Here is a 17176-nt window from a genome sequence, read left to right as displayed (position 1 = left end):
GTGTGTGTGTGTGGTTTGACTGTTAGTCCCACTGACTCTCTCCTCTGTCTCTGTGTGTGTGTGTGGTTTGACTGTTAGTCCCACTGACTCTCTCCTCTGTCTCTGTGTGTGTGTGTGGTTTGACTGTTAGTCCCACTGACTCTCTCCTCTGTCTCTGTGTGTGTGTGTGGTTTGACTGTTAGTCCGACTGACTCTCTCCTCTGTCTCTGTGTGTGTGTGTGGTTTGACTGTTAGTCCGACTGACTCTCTCCTCTGTCTCTGTGTGTGTGTGTGGTTTGACTGTTAGTCCCCCTGACTCTCTCCTCTCTCTGCAGCGCTGCACTCAGGCCGGCCAGTCGTTGATGGAGTTCTTGCAGGGGAGCGGTGACTACTGCCACGCCCAACATCTCAGCGCTTGAGCCCAGGCCCCCGGGGGAGGATGGCCTGCTGCCCTGCTGCACCTCCCACCCCTGAATGCCCACAGCCAGGTCGCCCTCTCCACCCAGACACCCCCACTCTGACTGTAGACTGACCGACGGACGGCAGGCCCACTAACTCACCAGATGGGGTAGTGAGTATCGGTGGCCAAGGGCAGCGTAAGCTAACGGACAGCTACCTCTTCACCCCCCCCCCTCCCCCGGCACCTTACTCTTCACCCTGTCCAACCCCACTCTATTCCCAGCACCCCAAGACACCCTGGACAGGAGAGACTTGAGAGGACCTTGTAAAGTCCTTCTGAGGTGGGGTGTTGTTGCTGGGGTTTGTTCCTCAGCCTCAAGAGAGACTAGCAGGGGTGACTTGGCTTCCTGCCCGGCTTCCTGCCTGCTGTGTCAGGACAGTGTAGTGTAGCTGGTGGGCTGGGTGCTCCTCTGTCAGGGTGAGTTTGGGCCCCTGGGTCTGGGTCGACGTCGTGGCGTCTTCTCCTGAGAGTGGGATCCTCAGTGTGTCCAGAATGAACCGTCCGGCTCCCCCCGTCGAGGTCTCCTACAAGAACATGAGGTTCCTCATCACACACAACCCCACCAACGCCACCTCGACACCTTCATCGAGGTGAGACAGAGAAGAACCTTCCACACAACACCACTAACACCACTAACACCACTAACACCACCAACGCCACCCTCGACACCTTCATCGAGGTGAGACAGAGAAGAACCTTCCACACAACACCACTAACACCACCTAACGCCACCAACGCCACTCGACACCTTCATCGAGGTGAGACAGAGAAGAACCTTCCACACACCCCACCACCACTAACACCACTAACAGAGAAGAACCTTCCAACGCCACCCTCGACACCTTCATCGAGGTGAGACAGAGAAGAACCTTCCACACAACACCACTAACACCACTAACACCACTAACACCACACAAACGCCACCCTCGACACCTTCATCGAGGTGAGACAGAGAAGAACCTTCCACACAACACCACTAACACCACTCTTATCACCTTCATCGGGGTGAGACAGAGAAGAACCTTCCACACAACATCACTAACACCCTCTTATCACCTTCATCGAGGTGAGACAGAGAAGAACCTTCCACACAACACCACTAACACCACTCTTATCACCTTCATCGAGGTGAGACAGAGAAGAACCTTCCACACAACACCACTAACACCACTCTTATCACCTTCATCGAGGTGAGACAGAGAAGAACCTTCCACACAACACCACTAACACCACTCTTATCACCTTCATCGGGGTGAGACAGAGAAGAACCTTCCACACAGCACCACTAACACCACTCTTATCACCTTCATCGAGGTGAGACAGAGAAGAACCTTCCACACAACACCACTAACACCACTCTTATCACCTTCATCGAGGAACCTTAACACCACCAACGAGACAGAGAAGAACCTTCCACACAACACCACCAACACCACTCTTATCACCTTCATCGAGGTGAGACAGAGAAGAACCTTCCACACAACACCACTAACACCACTCTTATCACCTTCATCGAGGTGAGACAGAGAAGAACCTTCCACACAACACCACTAACACCACTCTTATCACCTTCATCGAGGTGAGACAGAGAAGAACCTTCCACACAACACCACTAACACCACTCTTATCACCTTCATCGAGGTGAGACAGAGAAGAACCTTCCACACAACACCACTAAACACACCTTCACTAACACCATCACTAACACCACTTCTTATCACCTTCATCGAGGTGAGACAGAGAAGAACCTTCCACACAACACCACTAACACCACTCTTATCACCTTCATCGAGGTGAGACAGAGAAGAACCTTCCACACAACACCACTAACACCACTCTTATCACCTTCATCGGGGTGAGACAGAGAAGAACCTTCCACACAACACCACTAACACCACTCTTATCACCTTCATCGAGGTGAGACAGAGAAGAACCTTCCACACAACACCACTAACACCACTCTTATCACCTTCATCGAGGTGAGACAGAGAAGAACCTTCCACACAACACCACTAACACCACTCTTATCACCTTCATCGAGGTGAGACAGAGAAGAACCTTCCACACAACACCACTAACACCACTCTTATCACCTTCATCGGGGTGAGACAGAGAAGAACCTTCCACACAACACCACACCACTCTATCACCTTCATCGAGGTGAGACAGAGAAGAACCTTCCACACAACACCACTAACACCACTCTTATCACCTTCATCGAGGTGAGACAGAGAAGAACCTTCCACACAACACCACTAACACCACTCTTATCACCTTCATCGAGGGTGAGACAGAGAAGAACCTTCCACCACTAAACACCACTAACACCACTCTTATCACCTTCATCGAGGTGAGACAGAGAAGAACCTTCACACAACACCACTAACACCACTCTTATCACCTTCATCGAGGTGAGACAGAGAAGAACCTTCCACACAACACCACTAACACCACTCTTATCACCTTCATCGAGGTGAGACAGAGAAGAACCTTCCACACACAACACCACTAACACCACTCTTATCACCTTCATCGAGGTGAGACAGAGAAGAACCTTCCACACAACACCACTAACACCACTCTTATCACCTTCATCGAGGTGAGACAGAGAAGAACCTTCCCCCACACAACATCACTAACACCACTCTTATCACCACTACACACCACTCTTATCACCTTCATCGGGTGAGACAGAGAAGAACCTTCCACACAACACCACTAACACCACTCTTATCACCTTCATCGAGGTGAGACAGAGAAGAACCTTCCCACAACACCACTAACACCACTCTTATCACCTTCATCGAGGTGAGACAGAGAAGAACCTTCCACACAACACCACTAACACCACTCTTATCACCTTCATCGAGGTGAGACAGAGAAGAACCTTCCACACAACACCACTAACACCACTCTTATCACCTTCATCGAGGTGAGACAGAGAAGAACCTTCCACACAACATCACTAACACCACTCTTATCACCTTCATCGGGGTGAGACAGAGAAGAACCTTCCACACAACACCACTAACACCACTCTTATCACCTTCATCGAGGTGAGACAGAGAAGAACCTTCCACACAACACCACTAACACCACTCTTATCACCTTCATCGAGGTGAGACAGAGAAGAACCTTCCCACACAACACCACTAACACCACTCTTATCACCTTCATCGGGTGAGACAGAGAAGAACCTTCCACACAACACCACTAACACCACTCTTATCACCTTCATCGAGGTGAGACAGAGAAGAACCTTCCACACAACACCACTAACACCACTCTTATCACCTTCATCGGGTGAGACAGAGAAGAACCTTCCACACAACACCACTAACACCACTCTTATCACCTTCATCGGGGTGAGACAGAGAAGAACCTTCCACACAACACCACTAACACCACTCTTATCACCTTCATCGGGGTGAGACAGAGAAGAACCTTCCACACAACACCACTAACACCACTCTTATCACCTTCATCGGGGTGAGACAGAGAAGAACCTTCCACACAACACCACTAACACCACTCTTATCACCTTCATCGGGATGAGACAGAGAGAAGAATCTTCCACACAACACCACTAACACCACTCTTATCACCTTCATCGAGGTGAGACAGAGAAGAACCTTCCACACAACACCACTAACACCACTCTTATCACCTTCATCGAGGTGAGACAGAGAAGAACCTTCCACACAACACCACTAACACCACTCTTATCACCTTCATCGGGGTGAGACAGAGAAGAACCTTCCACACAACACCACTAACACCACTCTTATCACCTTCATCGAGATGAGACCGAGAGGAATCTTCCAGACTGTTCTGGCTCTCGGTCGTCTAATCCTGCTGAGTTAGAAGTGGTACCTAGGTAACTGATCTAAAAATCAGATTACTCCTCCGGGTTCACACTGCACGTTCTTAGCCCTGGGCTAAGCTTCATGAATATTCATGTTAGGTGAAAATGGAAATGTCACAATGAATGGAATTTGATGACAATTAATATTTAAATTGGGTGACAATCTGTGATTGGCTAACCCTGAAAACTTGTTTCTAAGAACAGTGTGTGAGCCTCTCAGGGAAAACCCAGAACTGATGGTAGATCAGCATCTAGGGAAAACTTAATCCTACTCAGTCTGATTTGGTATTACCACTGTAACTAGCTGTGTCATGTGACCGGGTGGTTACCAAATCAATCTAACTGGTATTACAACTGTCATTGTCAAACCTCCGACTCATGAATGGTTTTAATGAAGTTACCTCTCCCTATTCCAGGACCTGAAGCAGTATGGTGCAACAACAGTGGTGCGGGTGTGTGAGGTCACCTACGACAAGACACCTCTGGAGAAGGATGGCATCACAGTCATGGTGCAAAGATACACACAAACACACACACACACACACACACATCGGATCCCTCTTCTCTACACTCTCTCACTAGGGTTCTATTCACTAGGAACCAAACGGAAGCAAAACAGGCTGAAACGAAGGGGGTCCTACCTGAACTTGTCCAGTGAGAAAAGCTTTTTTTCATTTTTCTGTTGCAAGACGTTTTGCTACGGTGTCAAAAGTTCTGGTACGCTGTGCATTAATGAATACGACCCTGGTGGTGTTCAGTAGGTACAAAATGAGGTGAAACGTGGCTGCTACTGTCTGAACTGGCCCATTGAGACTAGTCTACTGCTACCTGAACTGGTCCATTGAGACTAGTCTACTGCAACCTGAACTGGTCCATTGAGACTAGTCTACTGCTACCTGAACTGGTCCATTGAGACTAGTCTACTGTTACTGGTCCTGAACTGGTCCATTGAGACTAGTCTACTGCTATCTGAACTGGTCCATTGAGACTAGTCCTGCTGTCTGAACTGGTCCATTGAGACTAGTCCTGATCTGAACTGGTCCATTGAGACTAGTCTACTGCTGTCTGAACTGGTCCATTGAGACTAGTCTACTGCTGTCTGAACTGGTCCATTGAGACTAGTCTACTGCTGTCTGAACTGGTCCCTAGTCTACTGCTGTCTTGGTCCATTGAGACTAGTCTACTGCTGTCTGAACTGGTCCATTGAGACTAGTCTACTGCTGTCTGAACTGGTCCATTGAGACTAGTCTACTGCTGTCTGAACTGGTCCATTGAGACTAGTCTACTCGCTCTGTTTAAAAAAAATTATCCAGTATGTTCCTACTGACCCTGTTTCTCTCTCTCTGCCATGTGGAGGATGTTATTCATGATCTCACCCTGCTGCACATGTGTTGGAGTAGAGGAAACACTACCTCCTTCCCGAACACACACACACACACACACACACACACACACACACACACACACACACACACACACACACACACACACACACACACACACACACACACACACACACACACACACACACACACACACACACACACACACACACACACACACACACACACATCTAGCTCAGCGTCAGGGTTTACCTCATGGTTTACTCTCTTGTCTCCCAACATCCTCTCCCTCTCACCTGGTCTTTCTTTTCTTCACTCTCTCTCTCCTTTCTCTCTCTCCTTTCTCTCCCTCTGAGTTAATAATGTTGTTGAGAGCAGAGAGCGGGTACCCTCTCAGAGGAGGGGTAGCATCAGATGAGAAGAATGTAGGGATGTAGAGAATAGCTAGAGGCCCGGGTTACATAAGGCCCTTAACCACCCTCTGTCTGTTGTGTTATCAGAGTGACACGGTCACACAGAGTCCTCTCTCTTCTCTTCCCTGTGTGAGAGAGAGCCTTGTATCCTGGCTGACTGAGTCCTCTCTCTTCTCTTCCTGTGTGAGAGAGCCTTGTATCCTGGCTGACTGAGTCCTCTCTCTTCTCTTCCCTGTGTGAGAGAGATCCTTGTATCCTGGCTGACTGAGTCCTCTCTTCTCTTCCCTGTGGGAGAGAGAGAGAGCCTTGTATCCTGGCTGACTGAGTCCTCTCTCTTCTCTTCCCTGTGTGAGAGAGCCTTGTATCCTGGCTGACTGGAGTCCTCTCTCTTCTCTTCCCTGTGTGAGCTAGAGATCTTTGTATCCTGGCTGACTCAGTCCTCTCTTCTCTTCCCTGTGTGAGAGAGAGCCTTGTATCCTGGCTGACTGAGTCCTCTCTCTTCTCTTCTTCCCTGTGTGAGAGAGCCTTGTATCCTGGCTGACTGAGTCCTCTCTCTTCTCTTCCCTGTGTGAGAGAGAGCCTTGTATCCTGGCTGACTGAGTCCTCTCTCTTCTCTTCCCTGTGTGAGAGAGATCCTTGTATCCTGGCTGACTGAGTCCTCTCTCTTCTCTTCCCTGTGTGAGAGAGAGCCTTGTATCCTGGCTGACTGAGTCCTCCTCTTCTCTTCCCTGTGTGAGAGAGATCCTTGTATCCTGGCTGACTGAGTCCTCTCTCTTCTCTTCCCTGTGTGAGAGAGAGCCTTGTATCCTGGCTGACTGAGTCCTTCTCTTCCCTGGTCAAAGATCCTTGTATCCTGGCTGACTGAGTCCTCTCTCTTCTCTTCCCTGTGTGAGGGAGATCTTTGTATCCTGGCTGACTAGTCCGGCTCTGGTCAAAGGTAGTGCACTATGTAGGAATAGGGTGCCATTTGGGACGTACCCTTGTACACTTGCTGACTGACTGGCTCAGTGCCTCCTCTTCAATAGGAACACAGCAGAGAGCAGAAGATTAGCCACCAGCTGAGAGAGACTGGCTGGCAGGTGAAACCCAGTTCCCTGTTCCCCTCCACATCTCCCTGAACTCCAGATGAAAACCGTGTTGTCTGTCTCATTCAGAACGCTGTGTAATGTGCTGTTCTGTCTGACATGGCTCGTGATGCTTTCATTGCTCAAAGAGGTTATTTATTGGCATTATATGGAGAAATGTTACTCCCTCAATCTCAATCACTTTAGTCTTACCAGTGTATCAGTAATGGTGGGGGTATAGGAGGCCATATATAACCAGTAATAACGGTGGTAAGTACCAGAGGTGTGTCCATCCACCTTGTGACTGACTTAACATAGACCATCCTCTGTAGCATGTGATAACGTTCAGCTGGCTGATATAAAGGGACTGTGGACTCATTCAGGAAGTGGCCCAAAATGGCACCCTATTGTGTCCATATAGTGCACTACTTTTGAGCAGAGCTGTGTGGGCCCTAATCATAAGTAGTGCACTGCACTATAAAGGGTGACAGATTTGAGACCTACACTCTGCCAAATGTCTCGCTGGTTGTCGTATGAGAGTCAAGTTGCAGAGGAAGAAGGATACCATGGTGACAAGGTCTGTTCTGGGGGTTCTGAGAAACAGCCCAAGACGTTCTTCGGGCCACAATTAGAACTCTGCCTCCTCCTCCTCCAAGTTCTTGTCTTTAGCTCTGGGCTGCGTTGGTTGGACTTGGAATGAGCTTCACGACATGAATAGCTTACTGTTGACATACCAGGCGGCTCTGTTCACCTCTTAGTAGATGTAAATGTTATTTTTAACCACATCCTCTCTACAGTCGAAGATTCTATTAGGGAGAGATTTACTCAAGGTTGTCACAACGGGTTCCTGTTGTGGGTTTTGCCTGTGTGTTACTGGTAGAATGGATCCTGTTGTGGGTTTTGCCTGTGTGTTACTGGTAGAATGGATCCTGTTGTGGGTTTTGCCTGTGTGTTACTGGTAGAATGGATCCTGTTTTGCCTGTGTGTTACTGGTAGAATGGATCCTGTTGTGGGTTTTGCCTGTGTGTTACTGGTAGACTGGATCCTGTTGTGTGTTACTTTGTATCCTGTTGTGTGTTACTGGTAGAATGGATCCTGTTGTCTGGTAGAATGGATCCTGTTGTGTGTTACTGGTAGAATGGATCCTGTTGTGTGTTACTGGTAGACTGGATCCTGTTGTGTGTTACTGGTAGACTGGATCCTGTTGTGTGTTACTGGTAGACTGGATCCTGTTGTGTGTTACTGGTAGACTGGATCCTGTTGTGTGTTACTGGTAGACTGGATCCTGTTGTGTGTTACTGGTAGACTGGATCCTGTTGTGTGTTACTGGTAGACTGGATCCTGTTGTGTGTTACTGGTAGACTGGATCCTGTTGTGTGTTACTGGTAGACTGGATCCTGTTGTGTGTTACTTAGACTGGGTCCTGTTGTGTGTTACTGGTAGAATGGGTCCTGTTGTGTGTGTTACTGGTAGAATGGGTCGGGGTTGTGTGTTACTGGTAGAATGGTCCGGTTGTGTGTTACTGGTAGAATGGGTCCTGTTGTGTGTGTTACTGGGGTCCTGTTGTGTGTTACTGGTAGAATGGGTCCTGTTGTGTTTTGCCTGTGTCTAAAATGGCGCCTAATATCCTATATGTTGCATTACTTTGTACCATTTTTTCCCATGGCAAAAAATGTGGTTGATCCTTTAACTTGCTGGATGTTGTGGCTGTAGTTTGAAAAGCCATGTGACCCTGGATGACGACATAATGATGTTTCCAACATTATGGCTGTTTTTCCCAAAACGTTACAGCCGCTTGATGTTTTGTTTCCTTGTCACGATACTAATGAATATCACAATACTGGTATGGTCCCGACCCCTGGTATGGTGTCCCGACCCCTGGTGGTCCCGACCCCTGGATGGTCCCGAGCCCTGGTATGGTCCCGACCCCGGCATGGTCCCAGACCCCGGCATGGTCCCAGACCCCCGGCATGGTCCCAGACCCCGGCATGGGTCCCAGACCCCGGCATGGGTCAGACCCCGGCATGGGTCCCAGACCCCCGGCATGGGTCCCAGACCCCGGCATGGGTCCCAGACCCCCGGCATGGGTCCCGACCCCGGTCGTGGTCCCGACCCCCGGTATGGGTCCGACCTGGGTTCTGGGCCCTATGACCCGTTTGGGACGCAGCCTGCAGTGTCCATGTGGAGCGACCCTTAACCCCAGGATAGAGTTGGTTCACAGCCACCACACCTGTTGTTCCCTCACTGGAGATGATCAGAAGAAAACAGCAGCAGGAAACGCTGACTGGCGCTGACAAGACATCCTCTTGTTCATCCTGTAATATCAGTCCTTCAGATCACTTTCTTGTTTTGTTTTTTGAGAAAGTCCCAGTTGCACCCTTCTATTCATGGCAGTGTGAAATAGTGATGTCATCATAACATCTTTCCCAGCCAGGCCTGTGATCAGCTGAGCCCCCAAGGGCTTTTGACGGGAGTTGTTGTCTTGGTATTGTCGTCAAAACACAAGATGTTTGTCCTGGGAGCAGGTAGAAGTCCCACTCCACTAGAAGATAAGAGATGCATCTACTGTGTGTGTTATTTTTACATGTAACCTTTTATTTAACTAGGCAAGCCAGTTAAGAACAAATTCTTATTTACAATGACGGCCAAACCCGGACGACGCTGGGCCAATTGTGCGCCACCTTATGGGACCCTATGGGTCTCTAGTGTGACTGATCCCTCCTAGACACCCATGGTTTCTGCTTTAAGCCTTCATCTGTCCAATGGAGAAGGCTGGTTTGAGCATCCTGATGCTGTATGGTGCATTAGGGTCTACATCTGACCAGGTGATAGATATCTTAGTTAATCTACATCGTTGGTCCTTCAATGAAAGAGTGTTTGTCATTATAGGGGATGGTAGCCCAACATGGCCAGAAAAATACATAGTATCCAACCGACTGATTTAATGTACACTAGCCAAACCAATTAAACGTTGAATTCAAACAGTTCCCCACAGTTCACTCCGTGAAGAAGAGTGACCACACATCTGTTCTCTGTTGTGGTTCTGCAACAACTACAAACAAACCCCTGATAGTGTTGTCTGTTGTTGACAGAAGGCTTTCCTGATGCTGTGGGTGCTGATGGAACAGATGTCCCAAATGGCAACCTACATTGTGTACTACTTGAGCCCTATTGTAGTGCACTATATAGGGGGACCATTTGAGATGAATCTAAATCAAATCAAATGGAGTCATCAGCTGATATCTCAAAGTGCTGTGCAGAAACCCAGCCTAAAACCCCAAACGGCAAGCAATGCAGGTGTAGAAGCACGGTGGCTAGGAAAACTCCCTAGAAAGGCCAAAACCTAGGAAGAAACCTAGAGAGGAACCAGGTTATGTGGGGTGGCCAGTCCTCTTCTGGCTGTGTCTGGGTGGAGATTATAACAGAACATGGCCAAGATGTTCAAATGTTCATAAATGACCAGCATGGTCGAATAAGGCAGAACAGTTGAAACTTGGAGCAGCAGCACGGTCAGGTGGACTGGGGACAGCAAGGAGTCATCATGTCAGGTAGTCCTGGAGCACGGTCCTAGGGCTCAGGTCCTCCGAGAGAGAGAAAGAAAAGAGAAGGAGAGAATAGAGAAGCACACTTAGATTCACACAGGACACCGAATAGGACAGGAGAAGTACTCCAGATATAACAAACTGACCCTAGCCCCCCGACACATAAACTACTGTAGCATAAATACTGGAGGCTGAGACAGGAGGGGTCAGGAGACACTGTGGCCCCATCCGAGGACACCCCCAGACAGGCCAAACAGGAAGGATATAACTCCACCCACTTTGCCGGCACAGCCCCCACACCACTACCACGCCCTCCGATACCACCAGTCACTGACTGAATGTTCCCACTGTTTGGATGGGAGGTGCTTGTTGAGATGGCAGGAACAGTGAATAGTGTAGGAAGGACACAGTGTGTTGTCTGTGGGGACAGTTGGTTCATGTTGTGAGTCATGCTTAGATGACTGAGGTTGGTACACTCTGCGTTCCTCTCTGTTACCTGGGTACAGATGTCTCATTACACAGTGTGTTGTCTGTGGGGACAGTTGGTTCATGTTGTGAGTCATGCTTAGATGACTGAGGTTGGTACACTCTGCGTTCCTCCCTGTTACGTGGGTACAGATGTCTCATTTCAGTGTGTAGCGGCTTGGAACCAGTTGTTTCAGACTTGCAGCGCTTCACAAACTCTTTTAAAAACATTCACCCCTCCGTAGGGGATTCTGCTTTGTCTGGTTCCTCAGTTTGAAGTAGATAAGGGTGCAGTGTTGAGCTGCTTTGTCTCGTAACAATGGGCTCCCTCAGAGTGCCAATGCTAATCAGCTGTTTCTGTCAGAGACAGAACTGTACTGTTTATGATGTGTGATGCCGAAGACCATATTCCCACATTGTGTGGACAATTACATTGTTTTCTAATGTGAATGTATTTGTATGTTTTCCAGGACTGGGCCTTTGATGACGGTGCCCCTCCTCCCACTAAGATCGTAGATGATTGGCTGAACCTGCTGAAGACTAAGTTCCGTGGAGGACCCTGGCTGCTGCGTGGCGGTGCACTGTGTTGCCGGGCTGGGACGGTACGGAGCATTAATACTCTTCTGTTTTAGGATTCTGATTGGGTGAGACAGTTGAACCAAGATCACAAGGCTGCAGTGTCACCCACCCACTGTGACGGCCACTGTCCCAGCAGCCACCAGTCTCTCCCCTTCTCCTACAGCCTGACCAGGGCCCTCTCTCAGCATGCACACAGAACCAAGCCAAAGTCAACTGTTAGCCAAGGGCCACTCCTTCACAACTAATCCACCGTTTATTATTCAAAGCACAGAGGTTGAGTTCTGAAAACGTTGAAGCAGCATTTATTTCTATTGTGTGTCTAAGTATTTCCTCTCAGATTGGATCTCTACTAGTTAGCTCACCAGAACTCTGGTCAAAAGTAGTGCACTATATAGGGAATAGGGTGCCATTTGGGATGTAGCCAGTTGTCTTGTGAAATGTCAGTTAGCTGTATTCTGGTTGGCCATGCCCAGACTTGTAATGTATGTTCTGTAGTTGAGCCTCTGGACTCCTGTTGGCATGCCGTACATTAGTTCTTATGGTTGGCCATGCCGCACATTAGTTCTTACGGTTGGCCATGCCGTACATTAGTTAGTACGGTTGGCCATGCCGTATTAGTTCGTACGGTTGGCCAGCCGTACATTAGTTTGTACGGTTGGCCATGCCGTACAGTTAGTTCTTATGGTTGGCCATGCCGCACATTAGTTCTTACGGTTGGCCATGCCGTACATTAGTTCTTACTGTTGGCCATGCCGTACATTAGTTCTTATGGTTGGCCATGCCGTACATTAGTTCTTACTGTTGGCCATGCCGTACATTAGTTCTTATGGTTGGCCATGCCGTACATTAGTTCTTATGGTTGGCCATGCCGTACATTAGTTCTTACTGTTGGCCATGCCGTACATTAGTTCTTATTGTTGGCCGTGCCGTACATTACTGTTGGCCATACATTAGTTCTTATGGTTGGCCATGCCGTACATTAGTTCTTATGGTTGGCCGTGCATACATTAGTTCTTACTGTTGGCCATGCCGCATTAGTTCTTATTGTTGGCCATGCCATACATTACCATACATTAGTTCTTATGGTTGGCCATGCCGTACATTAGTTCTTGCGGTTATCGCGGCCATACATTAGTTCTTACTGTTGGCCAGTTCTTACTGTTGGCCATACATTTACCATACATTAGTTCTTACGGTTGGCCATGCCATACATTACCATACATTAGTTCTTATGGTTGGCCATTACATTAGTTCTTATGGTTGGCATGCCATACATTAGTTCTTATGGTTGGCCATGCCGTACATTACCATACATTAGTTCTTATGGTTGGCCATGCCGTACATTACCATACATTAGTTCTTATGGTTGGCCATGCCGCACATTAGTTCTTATGGTTGGCCATGCCGTACATTAGTTCTTATGGTTGGCCATGCCGTACATTAGTTCTTATGGTTGGCCATGCCGCATATTAGTTCTTATGGTTGGCCGTGCCATACATTAGTTCTTACGGTTGGCCATGCGTTACATTAGTTCTTACTGTTGGCCATGCCATACATTACCATACATTAGTTCTTACTGTTGGCCATGCCATACATTACCATACATTAGTTCTTACTGTTGGCCATGCCATACATTACCATACATTAGTTCTTACGGTTGGCCATGCCGGCATTACCATACATTAGTTCTTATGGTTGGCATGCCGTACATTAGTTCTTATGGTTGGCCATGCCGTGCATTAGTTCTTATGGTTGGCCATGCCGTAATTACCATACATTAGTTCTTATGGTTGGCCATGCCGTAAATTACCATACATTAGTTCTTATGGTTGGCCATGCCGTACATTAGTTCTTATGGTTGGCCATGCCGTACATTAGTTCTTATGGTTGGCCATGCCGTACATTAGTTCTTATGGTTGGCCATGCCGCATATTAGTTCTTATGGTTGGCCATGCCGTGCATTAGTTCTTATGGTTGGCCATGCCGTACATTAGTTCTTATGGTTGGCCATGCCGTGCATTAGTTCTTATGGTTGGCCATGCCTATACATTAGTTCTTACGGTTGGCCATGCCGTACATTAGTTCTTACGGTTGGCCATGCCGTGCATTAGTTCTTACGGTTGGCCATGCCGTACATTAGTTCTTACGGTTGGCCATGCCGCATATTTAGTTCTTACGGTTGGCCATGCCAACCAACATAACAGAGGAGTTGACTAAATAGAAGCACAAACTGATCTGGTTACCAGGCTCATTTTAGCCCTGTCCTGTCTGGTGTTCCTTCAGGTGTCCTCTATGGCAGAGAGAGACAACGAGTCACATCTGTACTGATGGAGTATATTATCTAGTAGAGGAGAAGATGTCTCAAATGGTACAATCTATTCTATACATCGTGCACTACTTTTTGACCAGAGCCCTGTGGGCAATAGGGAGCCATTAAACCAGGTTAAACCAGGCCCTTGGTACTAATAATGGTTGAGCTCATTGGTAGGAAGCTGAAGGAGCCCCCTGTTCCTCTCCCTCTCTGGGTAAGCTGAAGGAGCCCCCAGCCCCCTGGCCTCCCCAGGCTCTTCCCTCTCCTGTGCTAGCTGAAGGAGCCCCCCAGCCACCTGGCCTCCCCAGGCTCTTCTCTCCTCCTGTGTTAGCTGAAGGAGCCACCCAGGCCCCTGGCCTCCCAGGCTCTTCCCTCCCCTCCTGTGTTAGCTGGGAAGGAGCCACCCAGCCCCCTGGCCTCCAGGCTCTTCCTCCTCCTCCTGTGTTAGCTGAAGGAGCTCTTCCTCCCCTCCTGTGTTAGCTGAAGGAGCCTCCCAGCCCCCTGACCTCCCCAGGCTCTTCCCCTCCCCTCCTGTGTTAGCTGAAGGAGCCACCCAGCCCCCTGACCTCCCCAGGCTCTTTCCCTCCTGTGTTAGCTGAAGGAGCACCCAGCCCCCTGGCCTCCCCCAGGCCCTTCTCTCCCCCCTCCTGTGTTAGCTGAAGAGCCACCTGTGCCCCCTGGCCTCCCAGGCTCTTCCTCCCCTCCTGTGTTAGCTGAAGGAGCCACCCAGCCCTGACCTCCCCAGGCTCTTCCCTCCCCTCCCGTGTTAGCTGAAGGAGCTCCCCCTCGGCCTCCCTCCTGTGTTAGCTGAAGGAGCTCCCGGCCTCCCCTCCCTGGGTTGGTGAAGCACCGTCTATCTCTGACGTACTGAGACCTCCCTCTGGGACTCGGGTCTGTGGTTTTTGACAGGGCTACCAATGTTTACTTTACTCTGAACTGTTGGTTGTCCCTGTTAATCAGCTGGGGAGTCTTTGGCTTTCAGCTGGTAACCTCTGCAACATCTAAGTGGTCTGGGGCTGTTATGGCTGGACAGGGTAGAGTTAGATGAATATGTTTGAATGTCTCCTGTCCATGCAGGCAGGCACCTCATCTGTTTCACTGATTCCTAGAAGTCCCGTGTTTGTGTTAGTGGTGTTATGCTCTTCAGCTCTATTTCCACACTGACTTACCTAACCACAGTAACAACCCATATAAGGCTAGAAAAGGGGAAAGTGGGCTACAGCTTTTCCTAATGATTTGTTACCTGTAAATATTAGTGGCCAAATACAGCACAACTAGTTCCATCTCTCAACGTGCAGCAGGGCTTTGCTCTGTCCAAACCAGAATGAACTCCATTCCCTGGGAACTGGCTGTGTTGTGACAACATGGAGAGAGAGAGACGTTGCTGGGGGCATAACAGGAAGGATACTAATGGATGTCTTTAATCCCCCGTCTTAATATGTGAATGCTGTTTCTAACGTCCCAAATGGTGCTATATTCCCTATTAAGTACACTACTTTTGACCAGGGCCCATAAGGTTCTGACTGTGTCTTTAAGTCCCAGTATTAACAGCAGTCTAACTGTGTCTAAGTCCCAGTATTAGTTCCAGTATTAACAGCCCTGACTGGCCTAAGTTCAGTATTAGTCCCAGTATTAATAGCAGGTCTGATCAGTTTTAAGTCCCAGTAATAGTTCCAGTATTAACAGCAGTCTAACTTCAAGTCCCAGTGATCAGTCCACCAGCCTGTCCCAGTATTAACAGCAGTCTGACTGTGTCTAAGTCCCTGCATATCAGAGATATCACAGTCTGACTGTGTCTTTAAGTCCCAGTATTAGTTCCAGTATTAACAGCAGTCTGACCGTGTCTTTAAGTCCCAGTATTAGTCCCAGTATTAACAGCAGTCTGACCAGCCTTGGGTCCTTTAAGTCCCAGTATTAGTAGCAGTCTGACTGTGTCTTTAAGTCCCCAGTATTAGCAGTAGCAGTCTGACTGTGTCTTTAAGTCCCAGTATTAGCAGCAGTCTGACTGTGTCTTTAAGTCCCAGTATTAGTCCCAGTATTAGCAGTCTGACTGTGTCTTTAAGTTATTAGTCCTATTAGTAGCAGTCTGACTGTGTCTTTAAGTCCCAGTATTAGTAGCAGTCTGACTGTGTCTTTAAGTCCCAGTATTAGTTCCCAGTATTAGTCCCAGTCTGATAAGTCCCAGTAGCAGTCTGACTGTGTCTTTAAGTCCCAGTATTAGTCCCAGTATTAGTACTGTGTCTTTAAGTCCCAGTATTAGTCCCAGTATTAGTAGCGTCTGACTGTGTCTTTAAGTCCCAGTATTAGTCCTAGTATTAGTAGCAGTCTGACTGTGTCTAAGTCCCAGTATTAGTCCCAGTATTAACAGCAGTCTGACTCGTGTCTTTAAGTCCCAAAGTATTAGTCCCAGTGCATTAGTAGCAGTCTGACTGTGTCTTTAAGTCCCAGTATTAGTCCCAGTATTAGTAGCAGTCTGACTGGGTGTCTTTAAGTCCCAGTATTAGTCCCAGTATTAGTAGCAGTCTGACTGTGTCTTTAAGTCCCAGTATTAACAGCAGTCTGACTGTGTCTTTAAGTCCCAGTATTAGTCCCAGTATTAGCAGCAGTCTGACTGTGTCTTTAAGTCCCAGTATTAGTCCCAGTATTAGTAGCAGTCTGACTGTGTCTTTAAGTCCCAGTATTAGTCCCAGTATTAGTAGCAGTCTGACTGTGTCTTTAAGTCCCAGTATTAACAGCAGTCTGACTGTGTCTTTAAGTCCCAGTATTAGTTCCAGTATTAACAGCAGTCTGACTGTGTCTTTAAGTCCCAGTATTAGTCCCAGTATTAACAGCAGTCTGACTGTGTCTTTAAGTCCCAGTATTAGCAGCAGTCTGACTGTGTCTATAAGTCCCAGTATTAGTCCCAGTATTAGCAGCAGTCTGACTGTGTCTTTAAGTCCCAGTATTAACAGCAGTCTGACTGTGTCTTTAAGTCCCAGTATTAGTAGCAGCATGTAAAGGCTGTTTCTTTGCGTTTCTCCCTCCAGGGCTCCTGTGCTGGTGGCTCTGGCTCTGATCGAGGGCGGGATGAAGTATGAGGAGGCAGTTCAGTTCATCAGGCAGTATGTACACCTCACCTCTAGATTCAGTTCATCAGGCAGTATGTACACCTCACC

At 48.3% G+C, this 17176-nt stretch overlaps 1 pseudogene; it reads left to right on the top strand.

The window, feature by feature from the left end:
* Positions 1–428: 428 nt before the first annotated feature.
* On the top strand, positions 429–17122 carry LOC124019795 (annotated as a pseudogene).
* Positions 17123–17176: the final 54 nt, after the last annotated feature.

This window comes from Oncorhynchus gorbuscha, unplaced genomic scaffold, assembly GCF_021184085.1.
Source record: "Oncorhynchus gorbuscha isolate QuinsamMale2020 ecotype Even-year unplaced genomic scaffold, OgorEven_v1.0 Un_scaffold_681, whole genome shotgun sequence".
Taxonomy (NCBI): Eukaryota; Metazoa; Chordata; class Actinopteri; order Salmoniformes; family Salmonidae; genus Oncorhynchus; species Oncorhynchus gorbuscha.
The sequence above is the reverse complement of the archived record's forward strand: the minus strand, read 5'-3'. Positions and strand labels throughout refer to the sequence as shown.